General features: G+C 32.1%; 1 protein-coding gene across 1 annotated transcript in view; it reads right to left on the minus strand.

Annotated features, from left to right (window-relative positions):
• Positions 1-150: 150 nt before the first annotated feature.
• Positions 151-14,934, minus strand: part of LOC125843977 (uncharacterized) — a 621,631-nt gene continuing 606,847 nt past the window's right edge. The window contains exon 15 of the transcript XR_007444098.1: positions 151-163. The gene's annotated coding sequence lies outside the window, so the exon portion shown is untranslated. The remainder of the gene's footprint in view (positions 164-14,934) is intronic.

A 14,934-nucleotide genomic window follows, 5' to 3' on the forward strand; every position in this document is an offset into this window, starting at 1 on the left:
TGGCACCTCTCTATAGCCAAAAATTGTATTAATCATTTTTTCTCCTTCTTTTGGACATTTTTTCTTATTTTTCTACCATAACTTATTTTTAAAAATTATCTTCATAACTCGCATCTTTTCATCTTTATAACTACTTTTAATTAGTGATTAATAAAACTTATAACTATCAAACCTTTCATCTTCAAAACGTCTAATTAATTAATGTAGATGTTTATATATCATCCACTAAGTAGTACATATCAAACAAGTTCCTATTTTATCAATGGATCTTAATCATTCATTTTAGAGAAATACATAATTACCCCATTAAACTTATACCCTTTTTTATAGTAGACACTTGAAATTTGTGAGGGTCCTATAAACTATTTATATTCACGATAAATACACCTTTTTAAACCATTTCTACTGTAATTGTGTTCTCACGAAAATTTTGCGCGTGAAGGAGTAGTATTACAACCCCAAACCAGTGTCAAATTACCATGTGGCATTTTTAATTTGATTTTTTTAATTAATAAATTAGACCCATTTTCCCCAAATCACCATTAATAGCCCAAGAAGCTTTTTCAACGGGCCAAAAATTAAAAATCACTATTCTTGCTCAAATTTTGTATTTTAAAATGCGATATTATTAGATTCTATCTTCTTTCTTCTTTTTAAACTTAACTAAGTAGTTTTCTCTTTCCTCAAATTTAAAAGATAAAAAATGATGATGCTAATAGATAAAGAAGGTGATTTAGGATGAAGATGATTATAATCTATATGTTTACAAGGATGGGAAAAACATAAAACAAAAGTAAAAATTGAGTTAATTGATAATAATAGTATAATAACCCAAAAACCATTAAAATATAATTTTAATGATTTAACAGAATTTAAAATATATATAAGTGAATTACTAGAAAATGGGTATATACAAGAAAGCAATAGCAAGCATACAAGCCCAGCATTTATAGTAAATAAACATAGTAAACAAAAAAGAGAAAAAAGTAGAATGGTTATTGATTATAGAAATTTAAATGCAAAAACTAAAACATATAATTACCCAATACCAAATAAAATATTAAAAATAAGATAAATGCAAGGATATAATTACTTTAGTAAATTTGACTGCAAATCAGGATTTTACCACTTAAAGTTAAAGAAGAATCTAAAAAACTTACAACATTTACAGTACCACAAGAATTTTATGAATGGAATGTATTACCATTTGGATATAAAAACGCACTAGGTAGATATCAACATTTTATGGATAACTACTTTAAACAACTAGAAAATTGTATAGTTATACATTGATGATATATTATTATATTCTAAAACACAAGATGAACATATAAGGTTATTAGAAAAATTTATACATATCATAGAATACTCAGGTATAAGCCTAAGTAAAAAGAAAGCAGATATAAGGAAAAAGCAAATAGAATTCTTAGGAATACAAATAGATAAAAATGGAATAAAAATGCAAACACATATAGTACAAAAAATAATTAACTCAAATGAACAACTAGACACAAAAAAGAAATTACAATCATTCTTAGGACTAATAAATCAAGTAAGAGAATACATACCAAAATTAGCAGAGAATTTAAAACTATGCCAACAAAAATTAAAGAAAGATGTAGAATACCAGTTTGATAAGAAAGACCAAACACAAATACAAAAAATAAAATTATTATGTAAGAACCTACCTAAACTATATTTTCCGGATGAAAATAAAAAATTTACTTATATAGTAGAATCAGACGCCAGTGAAAAAAGTTATGGAAGAGTCTTAAAATACAGGTATGATAAAGAAAAAATAGAACATCATTGTAGATATTATTCAGGAACATTTACTAATACAGAAATACGATGGAAAATAAATAGGAAAGAATTATACTTAGTGTATAAATGTTTACTATCATTTGAACCATACATTGTATATAACAAATTTATTATAAGGACAAATAACACACAAGTAAAATGGTGGCTAACAAGAAAAAGACATGATTCAGTAACTACAAAAGAAATGAGAAGATTGGTATTAAATATATTAAATTTTACATTTACTATTGAAGTAATAAAAATTGACAAGAATGTTATTGCAGATTACTTATCAAGACAAAGCTACTCAAACTGAGAAAGAAAATACAATTGAAGATATACTCAAAGCCATTACTACACTTTGTATCAAAGTGGACAGTATGGACAATGAGATACAAAAGCTAAAGACTAATGAAGATAATCTGAAGTCTAAAGTTAGTGCAAGTCAGCAGCATGAGTATAAAAATGTGGAGCTAAGTCGATTGAAAGACTTTAAAAATCCAGAGCTAAGAGGTGACGTTGGAAAACACTTTAAAACCCATAATGATTGTCTAAATATAGTTGCAGGTACAAGAAGACCAGTTATTGAAAAATAACAAAATGCAAATTTAAATCAGTTATTTGAAAAGCCATTTACACAAAAAAACAAAAAACCCATTAACCATAGAACCACAAACCTCTACCTATGCAGATAGCCTACAAAATGAGAAAAAATTATATAACCATGTCACGAGAACATATATTGAAAATATATACAAAATCCAAACCTATTTAAACCGTAATCCTAGATCCACTACAACCAAAGAACCAAGTCAAGACTACCTAACCCAAAAATTACAAGGTTCTAACAAGCTAATCGCACAGCCAAAAACTAACGCCAATTTAGTAAGGACATGTTACAATTATGGACTATTAAATAATGTATACACATACGACTGAGAAGAAATAAGTGGAATACCAGAACTACACAAGGAATTCATCACATCTAGAAGAGTTACCAAGGGAAACTTATTTTATGTAATGTTTTATACAGCACCAGCAGAGATATTAACGAAGAGATAAAATCCCCAATTCAAGTTATTAAAATAGGACTAACCAAAGATATGATTATACTTGAAGATATTGGACAACNTAATCCTAGATCCACTACAACCAAAGAACCAAGTCAAGACTACCTAACCCAAAAATTACAAGGTTCTAACAAGCTAATCGCACAGCCAAAAACTAACGCCAATTTAGTAAGGACATGTTACAATTATGGACTATTAAATACTGTATACACATACGACTGAGAAGAAATAAGTGGAATACCAGAACTAAACAAGGCATTCATCACATATAGAAGAGTTACCAAGGGAAATTTATTTTATTTAATGTTTTATACAGCACCAGCAGAGATATTAACGAAGAGATAAAACCCCCAATTCAAGTTATTAAAATAGCACTAACCAAAGATATGATTATACCCGAAGATATTGGACAACAGGAAGAAATACAAAAAATAGAGATACCAATTTTTTATGCCAATAAAAGAATAATTGGTATATCAACTATTATACAAGAGTTAGCAAACAATTATTTGAACGGAAATGTTATATGGAGCTACTACTTTAGAGATCAGTTAATGATATATTCAAATTCGAGAGAACTAAGAAGAACATATATGGATGAAGTCCAGCGATGGATTTTATCATTATTAAAACCAGAAGAAAGACCTACAACTAGAGCACTCAAAGCAGGATTTATTTCGCCAGAACTATTAACCAGCTATTGCAAGCTAATTGGACACAAATACCCTGATCATCTATGTTCAAAATGTAGTGGATACGACAACGTGATTCCAGATGTCCAGCTAGAATAAAGTCTAACGAGATAAAAAGATAAAGAAGATAGAGACAACTAAAGAGATAAGGCAAAGAAGAAATATTTGGCCAAAAAAGCCAAAAGCAAATAGTATAAAGTAGGAATAAATCATGTAATTTAGTCAACAAGTGTATTGTAGTATACATTATTAAAGTATGTGCATATTAAATGATAGATGTGCATTATTAAAGTAGTATGGACAAGTGTAAAGTGTGGTAGGTGGTGTGCATTATTAATTGGACAAGTGTAAAAGTAATAGGTATGCATTATTGTAAAATAAGTGGTAGTGCATTATTGTGCAGTAAGTAGTATAGTACGTGCATTATTGTGTATTACTGTAGACATAGGATAGAAATTCCTTTTTATATAAAGGAATGTACATGTAACTTAATAAGCAGGCCTTCAAGCCTTCAATAAACAGAGCACTTTATAGAAACACTCTTTCAAATATTTAAGATATTCATACTTAATAGATAATGGAACAAACTTCAGATATCATGGATAAGCAAGAGGCAAAGGTATATTGTTCAACAAATATGCAGAACTAATTTCATGTATTCCTGAATATCATATATGTGATTGAATAAATTTATGTTAGTTATTATGCATTATAATTATTTGAATCATGATTTCTAGCTTATTAGCACACTGAAAACAGGGAGAAAACTTCTATAATGTGCTATCCAAATGTTGAAACCGGTAGGCAAGGAAAGTCGTTTAGGGGAGTAAACAAAGTTGAGGCGCTGATAAGAAGAAAGTATCCGCTAAAGTATGATGCTAGTAGGACAGGAAAACATGATAAACAGATAATCTAGTTCATAATTATCTAATATGAATTTAATCAATTATGAATATGAAAGGAAGGAAAAATTGAAAATAAAAAACCTGCATGATCAAGAACATGACTACATACATACACGATGAAATGATAAAAAAACTATGAAACTTTAATCTTATATATAATTAAAGGTATAGAAATAATTGAATTAAGAAGAATCATATTGGAAAAAATATTTAATGATAACGAATCAGAAGATATATTAAACCAACAATGGTATGAGATAGACCTACATGATTTAGACCTCGAAAGAATAGAATGGTATGATTTAGAAATAAATTCAGATTAAATTGAACTACGAATATTTACAATATTGGACAGAAGCTATGGAAAATATAAAATTAATAGAACAATTAAAGGAAAATAATTTATACATATATCTAAGAACCCAAGATATGTTATATCTAGAATNATTTACAATATTGGACAGAAGCTATGGAAAATATAAAATTAATAGAACAATTAAAGGAAAATAATTTATACATGTATCTAAGAACCCAAGATAAGTTATATCTAAAATATATCATAAATAATATTAAAGAGATATCAAGATTAAGACCCTTGAAAAAAGAATATTATAATAAAATCTTTAAGATGAATTCCTCACCTACCACACTACCACCTACCACACTACCAAATATATGAATTCCTCACCCATGAATTCCGCATTGCCAAAAAATGGTTTATTTGGGGTTTTCTGAGGGGTGATGTGTTATTGTTTGTGTTGTTATGTGTTGTGTTGTTCTGTTTGGTTGTTAATTTTGTTAAGAAATACTTGATTTTGTGGTTGCAGATACAAATATAATGCCTCTAGTCAAAAGAAAAAATGTATTAACAACTGAAACAACTGACACAAAGATCCAGAAGAGGCCTAGGACTAAAACTTGTAGGATGAAGAATGAAAATTCCAGTTCCACTCTTTTAGAAGAACTTGCATCTGAAGCATTTTCTTTTTCTCAAGTAGAGTCAGGAGGTTCTTCTTCTCAAGTAGAACCAAAATTTTCTCAAAAAGATCTTGAAATTCTCCATGAAGTTGTTGTAGAGTATGAAGGACAAGAAAAAAATGAGCATGATGATGATAGAAAAGATAAAAATGAAGTTGATAATGATGAATAAAAAGAAGAAGAAAAATATGAAGTTGATGATGAAGAAAGAAGAGAAGAAGAAAAATAAAAGTTGAGAAAGAAGAAGAGAAAAAAAAAGAAGTTGACGAAGAAGAAAGAGAAAAAGTGTTAAGGAAGATAAAGGAAAAAATAAAGAAGTTGAGGAAGAAGAAAAAAAATGAAGTTGAGGATGATAGGATCAAAACTGTTAATGCACACACTTTTCCTATGAATTTCCAGCCTAATGCTACTGGTGATAGCATTAGAAGGACAACCATTGGAAAATCTCTCGACTACTTTCGGTCCATATTTCAGAAGAACGATTTGGAAGATATTTTTAGGAATAGTTGTTTTGGTCAATATCTTGATTTGCCAATGGATAATAATGCACATTTTCAACTAACTATTGTCTATGAACTTCTGAAAAGAAGGTTTCATTTTTTAGAATAATGAAAAGAAGGATGAGGTGTTTATTAATTATTGTGGCATGCCACTCTTCTTTGGCAAAAAAAAAGTTTTCCATTCCCCTTCTGAGTTAATCCTTATTTTCACAGCCAAAAATAACCACGGAGACGAAAGAAAGGAGGAGAAGCACAAACAAGTAAGGAACAGTCAACTGAGGAGCGGGACTTGGTGTCCCTTGTTGGCCCAAGCTTCAAAAACCCCAAATTGGTAGCTTTGTTGAATGGCAAGGATACATCAAAGAAGCACAATGAGTCGTTGTGCTTACTTTGGTTTGTACGTAATGTACTTATGTCCAAAGATGTTAACAACAACATACCCCTTAATTATGTAAAGTTATTCGAGGATATTGAGGCATTCAACAACTTTCCTTGGGGTCATGACAACTACGAATTGACTATCAAATACTTGTTGGCTCCTTTATCTCCAGAGACCAGTAACTTATTTTGTTTTCCATGGGCTTTCATGGTAAACATAAATGTTCTTAATCTTTTTATATTTTATTGAATAATTCAATATTTGATTTGTGACATGTTTTCCTTTTATATAGGCTTGGGCATTTGAAGCCATTCCTTATTTGAGGCATCAAGTAACTACAAAAGAAGAGATTTCATCTCCAAGGATATTGAGATGGTTGATAGCAAAAAATGTCAAAAATCCTCGAGATCTTTTAACCCTCGTGATGATGCAGTAAGTTGTTATATTACAAATCTCAAATTGTCATATGTGTCAAATGTTGTTATAGATGAGGCATAAGTTGCTACGGATGAGTCATTTGTTGTTGCAGATGCCCCATATGTTTCAACATATCACCCATCTGTTGCAACATGTGACCCACTTGTAACAACATGTTATCCAAATGTTGCCATAAATGATTCATATGTTGGTACATATGATCCCTCTGTTGCAACATGTGACACAAATGTTGCTACAAATGCCCATATATTGCAACATATCACTAATCTGTAGCAACATATGACACATCTGTTACAACATCTGATCCAAATATTCCTACATATTACTCATTTTTATAATTTTAGGTTGTGCATCCATGACTTGTCCCAACAGAAAAGGAATTGCAAATGTCATCTTTGATTACTCTAGGGTTGGTTGAAACCTTATCTGATCCTATAATGGATAGACTTAAAAGGGAATTGACTGGAGCAACAACCATCAAAAGAGCAAGAGTTGATGATCAGTTAGTTGTTTCTAACGAGGATATGGTTGATGTAGCTGTAAGGGCTAGTGTTAATATTGGTGTTGGTGTTGTTGTTGATGTTGGTGGTCGAATTTGTACTGGTGCTGATGTTTGTTTTGGTGGACAAAGTGTTGGGGCTACCTCTTGTAGTCGATGCTCTAGATTTCTATGTGAGAAGTGCAAGAAACATGATGACGATTCTATCATGTATCTTCAAACATTGAGTGAGACTGTTAATGAATTTAAATACAAGAGGGGGGTCAGGGTCACTCCATTAAACAAGGTTGAGGATCCTAATACTCCACAGACCAAGTGGATAAAAAAAATCCTTTATCAAGGCAATAAAGGCTTTGAAGAAGAAAATATTTGGAGAATTTCCAATGGCCGTAGGAGAAAAGCTGGAGCTCAAGCAAGTGAATATTTATAAGTTGGTGCCTATAGCTAAAAAGACCAAACTATTGGAACTGATGAAAGTAAAGGAACTGTGTGCACAATACGGCATGCGTTATTTCAGTTGAAATGATTTCAGGGCCATGACAAGCATGAATATTTGGTGGGAAGACTAGGTAACTTTTCTCTACTAACCTTCTTCAATTTATAATGTTTGTTTGTTTTATCTTTTCAATCATTACTCTTATTTACTCTTTAATATTAATTGTTATTTCAGTATATTAATGAAATTTTTAGCCTCATGTGGGAAAGGCATTTGAGATACCCTGAGCACTACGATTTCACGGATAGCATCATGGATCTCAACTTCTATACCAACTTCAAACAAAGGTATGACAATATCAGTGAGGAGGCAACAACAGTAGGTGGCAGAAGCTTTAGACTGTTAATTAATGAGTTTGTATGGAATGCCGATTTGATTGACTACGTCAGGGGCATTAGACCATATGCTGGAGGCATAGATTGAACTGGTGCAAAAAGGATTTTGGCAGTCACGAACATGAACAAAACTCATTTTGTGACTCTTGATATCCTTTTGCACGAGGGTCGCATGAATGTTTATTGCTGCAACCTGATAAGTATGGAACATGTCATATTTTTTACATTCATACAACCTGTGTTTGAGTTGCTGCCAAGCTTGTTGAGGCAAAGTGGAATAATGAAGCATTTTCTAGGTAAGTTCCTAATGAACCATGGAAATTTGAAGGTCGATTGGAACCCATGGTAAAAAATAACACCAATGCCAAGTGCAGGTCATATTCGCTTGCATTTATTGAGCATTTTATTACCAACACAACAATTCAACCTCCTGACACCACATTATGTGACAATAAAGTTGGTCGAATACAATGAAATTGGGATGCTGGAATAGTATCTAGGATCTTGGAGACTTGGCAATGTGTTTTAAATTAATGACAATGTTTTATTTTATCTATTATGTTATGTTATCTTATATTGAGAGCAACTACATAGTATGTGATGTTATGTTGCTCCAACCAATTCCTTTTTAACTCTATCAATCCACAACATAATCAAATGTTGCTATAAATAGTTGATATGTTGCAACATTTGAGGAATCTGTAGCAATAAATGAGTCATCTTTTCATATCAAGAAAACAATAACATCCACAGTATAGTCGTTTAGAGAGTTTTGTTTATGGGGAGATTTTCTCCCAATATGTTTATGTTTTTGTTTCATATTAGTTTTATCATATGTAGGTCGTTTGGCCAGACCATATTAATAATACTATGTTTTAGTATAATTTTGTTTGTCATCTTATTTATCATCGTCTTGATTGCAATTGTAAGCTTCTGCGTGACGCCCTAATCACTTTCGAACCCAATAAGTGATGTTAGAGCACATGGTTTAATGATCCAATGATTGAACAAGATTGAAGACAGGTTCAAGTGGTTTCAAATCAATTTGCAATCAACATGATGATAATGAAAATTTCTGTGCTACTACATTTGCAGAAAATTTTCAAATATATTTTCAACAATTCTGCTGCTCTATTCTTAAAAACAAAATCAACTTTCAACCCCAGCAAAATTTTAATGTTCGGGCTCCACTTTTAACTCATGCATCTTACTTTTAACGCATGAGCTCCGCTTTCAACTCGTGCATATTATTTTTAACGCATGAGCTCCATATTCAACCCTGCTCATTACTTTTAACACATGACTCCAATTTTTAGCCCATATAAAATTTTAAATCATGGTAAGCAGTGTGATACATGAAGATTTTGTGAAGAGCAAGATTATCATGCATAAGAAGAAGGCGGATCTAGTTTTGTCAAGAAATTCCAACCAAAAAGGGAGGTTTGTTAAGGTTTTGTCCTTGTTTTCTTACCTTAATTGAAGTTTATTCTTTCCTAAAACAAAAGACAAAACATTACCATAAATGTTTTTTTTTTTATGAAAGGAAATATATTTTTCTTCCATATTTGGTTTACTCTTTCCTTAGAAAAAAAGTTTGAAGATCTATAAATTGAAGATTTATCTTCTCATATCAAGAAAACAATAGCATCCACAATGTAGTCATTTCGAGAGTTTTGTTTATGGAGAGATTTTCTCCCAACATGTTTATGTTCTTTTTACATATTAGTATTATTATATGTAGGTTGTTTGGTCAAACCATATTAATAATATTATGTTTTAGTATAACTTTATGCGTCATCTAATTTATCACCATTTTAATTGCAATTGTAAGCTTCTGCATGACCCCCTAATCACTTTCATACCCAACAAGTAGTATCAGAGCACATAGTTCAATGATCCAATGGTTGAACAAGATTGAAGACAGATTCAAGTGGTTTCAAATTAATTTGCAATCAACGTGATGATAATAAAAAAATTTGTGCTACTTCATGTGGAGGAAATTTTCAAATATATATTCAATAATCCCGCTGCTATATCCTTAAAAACAAAATCAACTTTCAACCCAACAAACTTTTAATGTTCGGACTCCACTTTTAATTCATGCATCTTACTTTTAACTCATGAGCTCCACTTTTAATTCATGCATCTTACTTTTAACGCATGATTTCCACTTTCAACTCATGCATATAACTTTTAACGCATGGGCTCCACTTTTAACCCTGCTCATAACTTTGAACAAATGGCTCAATATTTTAGCTCATATCAATTTTTAAATCACGGTAAGCAGCAGTGATACATGAAGATTCTTTGAAGAACAAAATTATCAAACATATGAAGAAGACGGATCAAGTTTTGTCAAGAAAAGTCAGTCAAAAGGGGTGATTTGTTAGAGTTTTGCCCTGATTTTCTTACCTTATTTGAAGTTTATTTTTTCCAAAAAGAAAAGACAAAATATTACCATAAGTGTTTTAATTTTTCATGAAAGGAAACATATTTTTCTTCCATATTTTGTTTATTCTTTCCTTGGAAGAAAAGTTTGGAGATCTATGAATTGAAGATCCATCTTCTCATATCAAGAAAACAATAACATCTACAATGTAGTCGTTTAGAGAGTTTTGTATATGAGGAGATTTTCTCTCAACATGTTTATATTTGTTTTTCATATTCGTTTTATCATATGTAGGTCGTTTGGCCAAACACTATTAATAATATTATGTTTTAGTATAACTATGACGCCCTAATCACTTTCGAACCCAATAATTTGTTGTCTTTTTTTGTCTTCTATGTTGTGAGATTTTTAGGGTTTGAATTTCTTAACAATTTGAAGAAATAATTTCAAATTGTATTAGTCCTGTCGGAAAAATGATTTTTTCGCCGGAATTTTTTTTGACGCAATTTGATTTTTATTTTTTATGAAATTCTCTTATGCTCTAATGAAAATCTTTAGCAGTGAACTCAAATGATTTTTTTGTTTAAGTGATGCTTCTCCGTCAAAGATAAGAACAACGATGATATTGATGATGGTGGTATGATGCTAAATAAAAGGAATGAAAGATTATATGGGAAAGGGGTGTATCAAGGGATGGTGGCGAAGGAATTTGCCTAATGAGGTTCAAGGTAATCTTGGATTGAGAAGTTCAATTGGGGAAGACAGAGTTGGGTAGATGACTGGCAGCGATTTTTTAATTTTTTTATATGTTCAAATTATCATTTTTCTAATGTTGAGGGAAATTTTTTATCAAGGAAACAATTCAAAACAATTATAGGAAAAATAAATTATTAAAGTTCATGAAAATATTAGGGAAAACATTACATAGCATTCTGAAAGAAAGGAACAATAACAACAAAGTTGCAAACAATATGTTCAGAATATCTAGTAGTTCACAAGAAACCATAACTTGTATACTTCTACTTCCACACTACATGTTTTGATTAACTTGGCATGTAATATATACATGCTCATACTACCTAGAAAATTCACATATCACTCGATTATCTTACTCTTACAGGTTGTCAAGAAAATTCACATGAACAACTTACAAAAATGATTAATCAGCCTAATCAACGAATAGCTGATTATCAATGGAAAAGATCTAGAAAACTAAAGTACCACACAAAAACAAGCTATTTTGTGTGGTATTTTAGTTTTCTAGATTTTTTTCATGGATAATTAGCTATCCGTTGATTAAGCAGATTAATCATTTTTGTAAGTAGTTCATGTGAATTTTCTTGACAGACTTCAAGAGTAAGATAATCGAGTGATTGCTTGCACAAGCCGTTCTTCACGTGAATTTTCTGGGTAGTAAGAGCATATATATATTACATGACAAGTTAGTCCAAACATGTAGTGTGGAAGCAGAAGTGTACAAGTTATGGTTTCTTGTGAACTACTGGATATTTTGAACATATTGTTTGCAACTTTGTTGTTATGTTCCTTTCTTTCAAAATGCTATGTAATGTTTTCCCTAATATTGTCATGAACTTTAATAATTTATATTTTCCTATAATTGTTTTGAACTGTTTCCTTGATAAATGTTTTCCCTCAAAATTAGAAAAATGATAATTAGAACATATAAAAAAATTTAAAAAATCGCTGCCAGTCATCTACCCAAATATGTCTTCCCCAATTGAACCTCTCAATCCAAGATAACCTAGAACCTCATTAGGCAACCTCAGAAGAGCTTGCCTAAAAAATTTGTTTTTTTAGTTTGGTGTTATCCCCCTTAATAATTCGATGGCCCTCTATTTTGGCATCGATTGACAAATGCTGTAGTTTGGTAGATGTATTCTTGTTGTTTCTTCTTTTCTCTTGGAAAGGAGAGAACTGTCAAGCTTAGTTGCACAGACTCTTCACTTTTGATGTCGCACTCGTGTTGGATCCTCCCAAAATACACTACTTTTGGCCAATCCGACATGCACTCATTGACATTTCTGAAGAATCTGAGCAACATATGTTAGTTGACTGATTCAAAAGTTTAATGTTGTTAGTGGCAGTACTTTTAGGAGTCTTTTATGTTTTCAGTTAACTAGCTCTAGGAATCCTAATTAGTTGATAATAGTTAGTTAGCAGGTCATGGGTTAGTGCTAAACTAGTGCCCTATTTTTTCTCTAAATTTGTTTCTTTCCAAGTTCTATTTAAAGACTTGTAGCGTTGTCTTCTAAAGTAATAGAAAAAGATCAAGTTTCTCTCTATTAACGTCCTACTCGAGTAGTCGCTCATATCTTCTGCCAACATTCTTGGTATCAGAGCTTTACTCCAGGTTAAGATCCATCATTTCCTCAAGCAGGGATTGGTGTAGTAAGAGAGAAAAATAGTGAAATATTGTGAGATTTTTTTTCAGAGAAATCAGATAATTTCCATGGCAGGAAACAGGATAGCAGCTTCGTCGCAGCCCCTAATTCCAATTTTCAAAGGGGAAAATTATCACTTCTGGAGTCTAAAAATGAAGACTTTTTTCAAGTCTCAAGAACTATGGGATATAGTTGAGACCGGAATTCCAGAAGGGAATGCAAACCAGCTGAGAGAACATCGGAAGAGAGACTCAAAAGCTCTTTTCACGATCCAGCAGGCTCTTGATGATGAAATTTTTCCTCGCATATCAACTGCTGAGACTTCCAAACAAGCATGTGAGATCCTGAAGCAAGAGTACTTTGGAGATGATAAGGTAATTACTGTTAAATTACAAACTCTCAGACGGGATTTTGAAACATTATTCATGAATGAAAATGAATCTGTGCAAGGATATTTGTCTAGAACATCTGCTATTGTTAATAGGATGAGGTCCTATGGTGAGAAAATTGATAATCAAATTGTTGTGTCAAAAGTGTTGAGAAGTTAAACCACAAAACTTGAGCATGTTGTTACTGCAATTGAGGAATCTAAGGACCTATCTACCTATTCTTTCGATGAATTAATGAGTTCCTTGCTAGCTCATGAAGACAGGCTAAATAGGTCTCGTGAGAAAGTTCAAGAGAAGGCATTCCAGGTTAAGGGGGAGTTTAGCTACAAGGGAAAAGCAGAAAACTCAGCAGGACATGGACATAGCAGAGGCAATTTCCGTGGTCGAGGCCGTGGTGGTAGCGACAGAGGTAGAAACCAAGTTGGTGAATTTCGTCAGTACAAGAGCAATATTCAATGCCGATACTGCAAGAAATTTGGCCACAAAGAAGTTGACTGTTGGACGAAGAAGAAAGATGAGCAGAAGGAAGCCAATTTCACTCAAAATGTGAAAGAAGAAAGTAAGTTGTTTATGGCTAGTTTCCAAATAACTGAAAGTGCGAATGTTGTGTGGTTCATTGATAGCGGATGCTCAAATCACATGTCAAGTTTGAAGTCTCTATTCAGAGATCTTGATGAGTCCAAAAAAAGTGAGGTGCGACTAGGAGATGACAAACAAGTGCACGTTGAAGGGAAAGGTACAGTTGAGATAAAAACTGTCCAAGGTAATGTGAAGTTTTTATATGATGTGTAATATGTCCCAACTTTGGCTCATAATCTGTTAAGTGTTGGCCAATTGATGACCAGTGGCTACTTAGTTGTTTTTTATGATAGTGCATGTGACATTAAGGACAAAGAATCTGGACGCACGATAGCTCATGTGCTTATGACTCAAAACAAAATGTTTCCTGTTGATATTTCAAATGTTTGTAATTCTGCCTTAGTTGTTAAAGAAAAAAATGAGACTAATTTGTGGCACTTACGTTATGGACATTTGAATGCTAATGGGTTGAAACTTTTGGTTCAAAAAGACATGGTTATTGGCTTGCCAAAAATCAAGGAACTTGACCTGTGTGAAGGCTGTATCTATGGGAAGCAAACTAGGAAATCGTTTCTAGTGGGAAAATCATGGAGGGCTACAACTTGTCTTGAACTTGTGCATGCTGATTTGTGCGGGCCAATGAAAATGGAATCCCTTGGTGGAAGTCGATATTTTTTTATGTTTACTGATGATTACAGCCGCTTTAGTTGGGTTTATTTCTTGAAATTCAAATCTAAAACCTTTGAGACTTTCAAGAAATTTAAGGCATTTGTAGAGAATCAAAGTGTCAACAAGATAAAATCACTCCGTACAGATAGAGGTGGTGAATTCTTGTCTAATGATTTTAATTTGTTCTGTGAAAAGAATGGAATTCGCAGGGAACTAACAGCGCCATATACACTAGAACAAAATGGTGTGGCAGAGTGAAAGAATAGGACGGTGGTGGAAATGGCTCGAAGTTCACTGAAAGCAAAGGGTCTGCCAGATTATTTTTGGGGAGAAGCTGTTGCAACTGCTGTATACCTTTTGAATATCTCACCAACAAAGGCTGTTTGGAACACAACACCTCTTGAAGCTTGG

Source organism: Solanum stenotomum, chromosome 11, assembly GCF_019186545.1.
Source record: "Solanum stenotomum isolate F172 chromosome 11, ASM1918654v1, whole genome shotgun sequence".
Lineage (NCBI taxonomy): Eukaryota > Viridiplantae > Streptophyta > Magnoliopsida > Solanales > Solanaceae > Solanum > Solanum stenotomum.